At 39.8% G+C, this 10,336-nt stretch overlaps 1 long non-coding RNA gene across 7 annotated transcripts in view; it reads left to right on the top strand.

Annotated features, from left to right (window-relative positions):
• Positions 1 to 234: 234 nt before the first annotated feature.
• The window catches only part of LOC310889322, a 33,892-nt gene continuing 23,790 nt past the window's right edge, over positions 235 to 10,336 (top strand). For 2 of the 7 annotated variants that reach the window (XR_014576515.1, XR_014576516.1), the window contains exon 1: positions 235 to 575. This is a non-coding gene — a long non-coding RNA (uncharacterized lncRNA). Of the gene's footprint in view, positions 576 to 2,779; positions 2,900 to 2,990; positions 3,121 to 7,350; positions 7,466 to 9,885; positions 9,963 to 10,336 lie in introns of all 7 variants that reach the window. The other 5 variants (XR_014576521.1, XR_014576518.1, XR_014576520.1 and 2 more) reach the window with 5 other exon arrangements.

Here is a 10,336-nt window from a genome sequence, read left to right as displayed (position 1 = left end):
TGTAATTTTTAATATTAATGCACACATCTTCCCTTCTTATCCATGTTCTTAGTAGATTGCTAAACTGTAGATCATAATGCTAAATACCCAGCTGTAGCTACCGAGACACATTGCTAACAAACCTGGGAACAAAGAACAGACACCATACTGTCCAAAATCTTGAGAGACTATGAGAGAAGGTGGCTGCCTGTGGTCTTTGTGCAGTATCTTGCAGTCTAAGAGGGAACAGTGACATTTTCCATGGCATGATTTGGAAACATTACAGATGGAAAACCACATGAACTATGATTTGTATTTGTAATGCTTCATCTTCTAGCAGTCCACCACTGTGATGAGCTGTAATTGCTGCAGCCCTGCCTACCACACACAGCAGTGGCACAAGAATGTATCCCGTCCAGAGCTGGCTGGTGGGAGGCCAGGTTTATCCATAGTAAGATGGGAGACAGCAAGCAGCACAATGTAAGAAACCACTCAGCAGATCTTTACTCAGTGCTGCAAATTGCAGAAGAAGAAAATGTGGAGTTTTAACAACTCACTTCTTCAACGGGAGAAGTAGGAGTCCATCTAGCCAGCAGGTAAAGAAAATACAAACATGAGAAGTGAAGTTTAATGTAACTATATCAATTGTAATTTCACATGATGGATACGGGGATAGAGGCTTAGCAAAATAAGTAACATTTACGGAACAGTGGTAGAATACAGACCCAGTTGGATTAGGTTTATTACTGCAGGAAGTAGTTTGATAGGTGTCTCTCTCTTCTTGAAGTTTATATTGGACCATTATCTCTGCATGGGGCTAAGACAGCTTTTGGATATGTCAGCTTTCACAAAAAGCAGCACTAAACTTTTACTTCAAGTCATGTTGTTTGGTACCTGCAGTGCAAGTGGAAGTCTTCCGGCTGAGCTGTAATTGAGCACCAGTTTCTCTCATCTTTCCTTCTGCCCTTGTGTTCAAGCCTGTTTTGTTTGTTTTTGTTGTTTGTTTGTTTGTTTTGTTTTGTTTTGTTTTGTTTTCTTTCCCTAAAATCTGCTGTAGCATTGCTGCAATGCCACGTTTTATGTTGAAATTGACTGGATTTTCAAGATGAAACGTATTGTATACAGTGGAGGACTTCAGGATCATTAGCGTAATATATGCTAAAACATTTCTAATGTTCAATTTAGTTTGAATTTTGGATGCAAATTCAGTGCTTGTTCCATGGGAACCGTTAGCCTTAACCCCCGGGGCTTAAATCCCCAGATGATAAGAAATGCCGTATACCCTTCAGCACTGAGGAAACCCGAAACATACTGGGCCATTATTCTTTGCGGCTGCATGCAGGCAGGAAGGAGCTAACTCTTTTCCCATCCCTAATTTGCTTTCCCCGCATCCCCTGGGGAGCAGCGCGGGGGGAAAGGCGGGGAGGCACCGCAGGCGCACGTGAGAATGGCTCAGGAGCCTCGGGCCTCCAAAATTCACCTTCAGCTCATGAAGGTGAAATCCTGACCCAGCTGGAGGGATGCTTTCCACGGGAGCTGGTGGGTGCTTGCTCGCTCTTTTGAAAGCCTAATTGCAGGCGCTGAATGCGCCGGCAGACCTGCTCCCCTGCTCCTCTCGTGGAAACTCTCACGCTTTTGAACTCTCTGGACACAATTACAGGTCAAAGTCTTTGTGACCGGCTCTGACATTACGGTTTCAATGGCATTTTGCCCGGGGGCATTAGCCTGTCCTTCTCTCAAGTTGAGCTGAGAGGACCTTTATTAGCTGGTAACTGTTGTTTTGTTAATCTAATGAATGGCTTTTTAGGAAACAACTGAGAAAACGCTTATTAATGGTGAAAGCTTCATCCATTATAAAGCTCCATGCCTCCAAAGAGATCAGAAAATGACGGAATGTAGAAGGAAAATACTTTACCCATACCCATCAGTCTTAATTATTCACCATATCGTACGTTTTGTCTGATCCTTGGAGAAGGTAAAGGTCTGCCTCTCACGTGTGCACAGTAAAAAGCAAGAACACCAAAATGGTTATGGAAATGAAGTTTTTAATCACTGAAATAACATTCACTGCTGTGTTTGGCTGGAATACTGCACCTCACAGACAAATTGCTGCAAGTGAAGTGTTGGCAGAGGATTAAGACTTTATGCCACTTATGCTCTGAGAAGATGTATTAATTACTTTTTAAATACCTAAAATATACTAAGGCCATCTGAAATGTATATATATATATATGTATATATATACACGCACATATATACTTATATATGTATGCATGTGAGCTATTTTCTTAATTCTAGCAACACTTATGGTGGTATAACCTATCCTAATAGAAAGGTGTAAAGGTAATTGTTCCTTAACCTTGTAGTCTGGTATATACTTTTGCACAAGAATATCGGATTTATCACCCCCTAACATAACGACTCAGCTGCATTTCTTTCATAGTCTGTTCTCTTCACACTCAAGAGAAAGAGGAAGCAACATACTTGCTGTGCAGGGACCTCTTTCAGCTACAGCCACAGAACAATTAACATTACCTCATTAGCTTTTGTGGTTCCTTGAAAGCAGAAAAATCCAGATTTTCTTCTCTCCATCTGCTGCTGTTATTCAGCACAGACGGCTGGGTGAGAAATAAGTTGCCTTAATTTGAACAAAGTCTTCAGGGCAGAAATCCATGACTGCTAAAATGAGTGTCCAGACTACTCTGCTGCTCCCATACTGACTAACATAGAAGACAAAATTCATTTGTACACCAGTAAAAAGACAGGGGACTATTAAATTCTCTCTCTCATTTTTTAACAGTGGCATAAGTAAAACTCTTGTGTAAAACCCTGGCAGAGACAAGGCGCAGCTTGTACCACAGATGGCTGGCAGGATGCACTGCACTCCTCCTACCCCTGAATCCTGAGCTGCAGACCTTTGGTGGGTGGAAATGGGGCATACAGAGCATGTAAAGGCCCCAGTTGAAAAGATGAGATTATGACCTTGTCTATATTTGGGTCATGTATTACAGTGAATCAGGGACGTCTTTTGAAGTGTATGGTCTGCCAGGGCCAGGGCTGCAAGGGGAGGTACAGCATCATATATGTTGGCTAAAGAAATGACCAGACATCAGACAATGCCTACAGACCATCAAAGAAGAGGTGAGTTACATCTGCACTGCACTGGGTAGAAGGAATGTAGTGTTTGGGTCCTTCCTGTGCCAGTGCCAATGTATCCTGGCAGCAGGAATGATATTTAACAGACATTGACTCGGTCTTAGAAAGCCTTTCAAGATATGCTTCTGTATAGGATTTTTGCTTTCTTGGTCCTTCAGCACATTAAACATCCATGAGATCACTATAAATGAAACAAGAGAGTGCTAAAATATATTTTGCCCTCTGTCTCCACATTTCTTGAATTACACTGAATTCACTCCAAGTAAGGTATCGCAGCACCACGGGTTAGAAAAACATTCAGCATATACATTCCTAGATGAATTTATTATCAACACTCTCAGTGGTCTCAGGGTACATCTCTATGTCCTTGGCTAGACTTTTTCTCCAGAACACTGTGGAAAATGGTAGCACTGTTCTTCAAATGAGGCATTTCATTACCAGCAAGGTAGTGCCTAGCAAAACTTTGCACGCAACTGGGCACAGCTGTTTAGAGCAATATGTGAGTGCTCTGGATCATTCCTTCCTAGCAGGTGAGTATAGCAAATATCCCAGAAACAGTAATGTACCCAGTATAGTAAGGACCAATACATTACTCTTCACATGCCAGTTTCTGGTGAGGAGTGGCTTCTTTCAGATGCATAGCTGTTCTCCAGCTTATGGATCACACTTCTACAATGTCTACCTGAGAGTTTCACACCTGCCCTTTTCCTCCAGTGGATCTTTAACCATGATCAGTCTTGTTCAGGACCTGGTTCAGTAAAGCATGTAAGCAACTACTTAATTTGAGGCAGATATTTATTGACATTGTTTTGAAAGAACTGGGGTGAAAATCAGCCCAGCAGGCCTAGTGAAAATGTTTCTTTGAAGAGATAACAGAATAGTTCTTCCAGAAATTATTTGGGCAAAGTGCAAACTCATTGAACAGGAAAAAGAGAAACATATATGTATTTTTACCCTTTAAAATATTTCTGGAATTATAGTTAATTTGCAGAATTTCTTGAGTAAAGAAAGGCACCAATTCCCATTGTTTGCAGATGATTAGTTGCCTGGCTAGCACAACGTTACTATGGTGACTACTGCCAAAGGAAATATTGTAACAGACAGCTAGATAATTTTTTTTAAAGTGAACAAAATTTAACCTTTCTGGGAACAAACATGACCATAGCGACTTACATAAATTGCAAGTGTTTTTGAGGCTTGAGTTTGATCTGGGGAGTGAAAACATTGTCACACTCTGAATGCCCACTCACTACTCATCCTCTATTACTTGGCTGGCTGGCTGAAAGGGAAGGATGGAATGATATGAAAAATAATCCAATAATAAATAAATAAATAAATAAATAAATAAATAAATAAATAAATAAATAAATAAAAAGGAAGAGAGCAAAGCCCTTATGCCTCTCACTGCTACAGACTGTTGAGAAGCCCTCTAGGTTTGCTATAACTGTACTGAGATCCTTCTGTGACATTGCTCATCACAGCACGCTAGGGAAATTGGAAATTGCAGCTGAAATGGCTAAAGAGCTCTTTCTGGGTTTTTCCAAACTGCAGCTTCCTGGATGTAGGCAACACCTTTTAACCAACTGTCCAGTCACAAGTCTTGAAGGTTCTAGTAACGTTGCAGGAGACTAGGCATCAGTTCCACTGAACTAGCAGAGCTCCTGGATATCACATGTATTTGGTTTACCCAGTTTGAGCATGAGTAAGAGTTTATCAGAAGCAGCAGCACTGCACTGCATATGAAAGAATAAATGCGATTAGTATGTCTGTCTAGAAGTTAAGAGGATATCAGCAATTGCTATCAAAACCAGAATTCACATGGAGATCATTACAATTCAAACTACTTGACCTGGCTTTTTAAAAGACCAGAATAAAGTAGCCTGATTGGATTCCCCAGGGAATCTGGTGTTCAGCTGGGAGAGGCTTTAGCTTTGTTAACCGTCTCAGCACTGGCAAGTGTTTAAACTGGAATAATAAGGTTTGAATTCCCAGGGTCAGCAGGCCAATGCAGAGAGTGTATTTTAAAAAGAAAAGCGTGCTTTATAAAGCAATTAATAAAACTCAGACCCTAAGGTGGCATCTGTTCCATTTATTTCAAGAAAGGCATTGCAGCAGATCAGCAAATTGCCTTATTTCTTTGCTTGGGTTCATTTGAAAATGTATCTAATTGTAAAAGAGCCCCCAGAGGACTGCCATCAGGTATAGCAGTCGTGTAATTCTCCAGGGCCCAACCTTGCATAAGAGACCATAAGATGCATTTCACCAAAACTGAAAACTGAAGCTTCTGTTTGGAGGTGACAACCACACATTATCACTTTCAGGTACGTTGGTATCACCAGACAAAGCAAGATTTTTAGGCAGTGCTACTTTCTAAAAAGAACTACTTAATTGTTTTATTGTTTTGGTTTGGTTTTGATTGTTTTGTTTTTGTTTTCTATTACCTTCCGTTTCATTCAGTTTCAGGTAGAATAATCCAGTAAGTGAGTAGAGATGAAGTACCGCTGAAGATACTCTTTTAGGACACCTCAGTCTGGCAAAAGCCATAATTACATGGTCGTTACATTTATATACCTTTTCCTTTTCCATTTATATAATCTTTTCTGAAACATTAATACCTGGCTTGTTTCAATATGAGTTATAGCATAACTTTCTATTCAACAACCTTTGGTCTGATCATACAGATCCACTGTAAATCAATGGCAGTTTTAAGTTACCGTGAAGCAAGTCTTGTCTTCTTACGTTTGCTGTAAATGCCACATAGCTAATATAAATCATGCAAACTACTGGACATTGTCAGGATTTAGGCTTGGGCTGCTGCTTTCACTGTTGCAGGCTTGCAGAGAGTATTTCAGTCTCAAGGACTCAGCCAGCAGTTAAAATAAACAGAATTAACAAATCATTACAAATTTGTAATGGAAAGTAAAAAACAAAATAAATACGCATTTTTCATTTTAGAAAACTTTTGTTTAAATTTCCCAGCACAGTCTAATACACTGTGATCACTTACAACACTCATTTCAGGCTCTGATACAGATTTGTCTCTGCTGCAGACTTTGCAAGTAAATTAACTACACACAATTGTAATCTTACCTCTTCACCAGAGTTTGTGGAAGGCATTAATATGTGAGAAGCCTGCATGTGAGATCTGAGGGTTTCTGCAAGGTGAAGACCAGATAATATTTTCCAAACTACCTATATGTTACCTACAGGAGCTGTTTCTAAAATAGATAGAGGTAGCTCTACTATCTCAGTGTAAAAAGGTACTTCTCGACTGCTTGCAGAATGCAGCAGAAGAACAAAATATAAGACACTCCAGTGGAACTGTTATTAACGCAGATGTTGACCCTGTCTTCACAAGAACTGCATCAGATCGTTAATGGAATCTGTTTGCAACTAGAAAATGTTGTCCAGACAAAATTTCTGTACAGTAATTGACTCTAATAACACTGCAGCAGAAGTGCAGGATGCTATGGAACAAACTGTGGCAGAAAACATAAATCTATGACCTCCATTTCAAATTGTTTTCTAAAATATAACTAGAATCTAAAAAATAAAGGGTTGTTTTTCAAAGCAGTCTTGAGGAGCAAAATACTATTTCATCAAAAGTGCTGTTCAGTGCCTCTAGACAGTGATTTTCCTTGTTTATCCTTTGAAGATAATTTCTTCTAATCTTTGAAACGTGCCCACCTTGGGGATTATGGTAGTTCAGATGTGTGTGAGCCTGTTTGGAACCTGCAGTATTTACCTGCTAGTCATAATAGTCTAGCAGAAGGGTAAAATCAAATACCTAAATAGTAGAAGGAATTTTGATTGCATTTTTTGGATGTAGGTTAAATCTGAAGTAAATAAGCAGCATGGGCTTTCCATGGTTAACTGACTTTGTGTCAGTAGTTAATTCTCTTGTAATCAATAGCTAATCCTGCCAGTGATGTTAATAACTCACTATCACTAGTTGTTTCTTCTAAAAATTTCATATAGATTGGTTGGCTTTCTTCAGCTGTTTTTAAATCTCTCCCTCTAGGTTTAATTGATCAAAGTTGTCTCTCAGTTAAGCTCTGTGCTCAGAAGAAAGTACTGAACAGCTTTCTGTCATAAAACATAAAATTACATGGTGTTTCTTCTCTTTGGGGAAACAAATAGCTTATTTCTTTACAGCAACCCAACACCAGAGGCAGGAAAGCTGAATTTTCCTCCTTGTTGTTCCAACACTTACAGTGCTGCATCTTCCTTATCTTCGAGGGGAGGAAGAGAGGGCTCTGTTCAGATGTAGCTGTCAGAGCAGAAGGCTCCTGCCTATCCCTTTTGCCACCTCAACCAGAGTCATGAGGAGGTAAGGTGGAGGGTGTTGACTTAACAAAAAAAGCTATGATTTTCACTGTTATCTTCAAAGTAGGCAACATCTCATCACCAGCTGTCTGTTTTACCTGGCAATTAAAGCTATGACACCTTCACTTTGATGTTTAAGGTTGGCCAGCAACATCGCTTCTTCCCGGCATTGCTGCATGGTATGAGGAAATGTTTAATTCAAAGCCATTTGGTGTTTATTAATAGAACAAAGGAAAACACACCCATGTCTCACTTCTCCATGTACCTAAAGCTCACATTACCATGGCATTGCTGACCTTTAAATTGTTTTTTAAATAGTATCAGTCACCTGACCTTATGGATGGTGAAATGCCACTGCAACTTAGAAGCTGCTGCTCTTCATGACTCTATCCCTTGACCGTGGAGGGCCATATTGTCACTTCCAGCTCCACAAGGAAGATGACCTTTCTGAACTTCTTCAAATACTGACACAAAATGGAAGAGCCCCAGTACTTGGTCCTTGTGTCCTTTCCAGATGGTACTGCAGGTGTGAGGTTGCAATTGTTTTCACAGCACAAATCAGATCACATCATTCATTCCATGTGAGCTGCTGGATGTTCAGCAGCTTCCCCATGGGCACCCATATGAATATTCAAAGTGGTAATTAAAAGCTAAAATTTCCAGGTACATTATTAATACTACTTAATAGTTAGAACGTTATTTATATAGGCTTCAGCAGAATAACTGTATCCAAATATGGATTCCTTTGATGAAAACCTGGTGTCCTCCCTTAAGGCATATCCCTACATAGAAATGGGAGCTTGCACAGGATCTGTAGCACTCCCATAGGATTGAGAAATGACATTACTAATGCAGAATTAAATCAGGTCCTGAACTATCCTTTAGATGGTGCCCTTTCCACTAACCACATCCTACAGTCCATGTAAAAAAGTCTGGGATATGGTTTTTTTGGCTTTTTTTTTCTTTTTTTTTTTCCTTCTTGATTTTAGATAATACCAAAGACCAGCAGTGCTCAGACTTTGGAGATACCAAAGCTTCATTTGTGGCAAATGCTATGGATATACGTGCAAGAACAAAGCCCTTTCTGTGTTCACTTTTTCCTGCACACATACATAAACGTTAATCAATCCTGGCCCTGTGTGGCTAGCTGATTTTTGGAAAAAGATAGGCACTAGGTAGATCTTCACATCCCAATCTCACTGTGATTACAACTCTACAAGAGCACTTATCTGTGTCCCATCAGGGAGACACAAATGCCATGTTACTTTCTGGAAGGAACACTCCCCTACATGTTTTAACCTCTCTAGGAAAGTTCATGCTGGGATATTTACAACCTTGGTGTCACTGCAGTAACTTTTCCTTTGAAATCTTCAAGTTAAAGGAAAGAAGTTGATATTTCATGCCCTTTAGCTCTAAACAGCAGATTTAGAAAATGAATCCCAGTGAAATAGTCTGACAGAAAGAATTTTACAACATTTGCTGTTTCTGCCATATTGTATTATGATTCTCATAATTCCATGTGGTCTACAGAGAGTTACAACAAGGAGCAAACACCTTGCTGGGCTCCACAGCACTCTTGATACAGCACAAGGACCTTCGCTGTTCCAAATGTTCTAGAATCTGAGTAGTGCTGCAAAAATGGTGTAAATTGAGCCGGTGGATATAATGGTGGGAAATCAATGCATACTGTATTCAACAGCAGACAGTGTCTGTAAAGATTACACTTGCTCCATTTATACTCTTTTGCTCCAGTTTTACAGTTCCCACTCTTGTCCTGAATACTTCGAGGAAGCAAGAGTTTTCCATGAACCTCCATTCACCTTCCATTTTATATATATCGAACATATGCATGTTAAGCTCTCCCATTATAAACTTCGTCTGAATCTGTCCTTTGTATGAAATAATGGTAGTACTCAAGTAATATAGCACCTGTTTCCAAAGTGCTGCACAATGTAAGGACAAATGATATCTTTGTAATACTCACACAATGGGTACCTTGGGTAAATGTTGTCTCTTATTCAAACAAGGAAGTGGAGAAAGACATTTTTACATGCTGTAGGGTTAACGAAAGTGCTTCCCAGAACATGGACCTGAGGAAAACCACCTTGGGTGGTCTACAGCTGGTCTGCAAAACAAGAGATCCGGTAGCTTAAATAAGTGATAAAAATGTCTGATGTCCTTGGAAGAATCTTGATTCTTCATCCAGAAATTTGGGGAATCACCGATCCATGTAAAATCTTACAATACTATTATTTGACACTACCTTGAGATTTGTGCCATATTGTATTGCAATGTCTGTGAGAAGGATCTGATTCTACCCACAAAAAGCTCAGAGAAAATGCAATGTCAGACTGCTGTAGCCAAAGCCACAAAGTAGTAGAGTGACTGGGTTTCTTCTCTCTGCTCTGTCGCTGATTTGTGAAGAACCTTTCCTGGAACATCTTCAGGACAAGAAGCAGATTTCCTGCTTTATGTTTACTGTGCATTTCCTCATAATGCAGGTAAGAAACAAAGATACTTCACAAAGTGAAAATTACACCAGTGTCGTTAGGACCAGGAGCTCATTATTATCTCTGCAGCTAATCATAGCAGATATCATTAAAATACCATCCCTATCTACATGCCTGCAGAGCATCTCCCGTTTTAATTGTAGAAGGAAATCAAGTTCAATCAAGTAGTTTGGATGGTGGATTTGACTTTTTCATGTCAACCCTTTTATGAAAATACCAGCGTTGTTTTCAATTATCACTTGTACTAGCTAGAAAGACTCTTCACAGCAGGAAAAAAAAATAGCTGTCATATATTCTAGGGACTTCTAAGCAAATGGACAGACAGAGAAGAGCAGGACATGCTGAGTCCTTCCTCTTGGCATACA

This window comes from Anser anser (assembly GCF_964211835.1).
Source record: "Anser anser genome assembly, chromosome: Z".
Classification (NCBI taxonomy): Eukaryota; Metazoa; Chordata; class Aves; order Anseriformes; family Anatidae; genus Anser; species Anser anser.
Note: the sequence above shows the minus strand (reverse complement) of the source record. Positions and strands in the feature narration are given on the sequence as shown.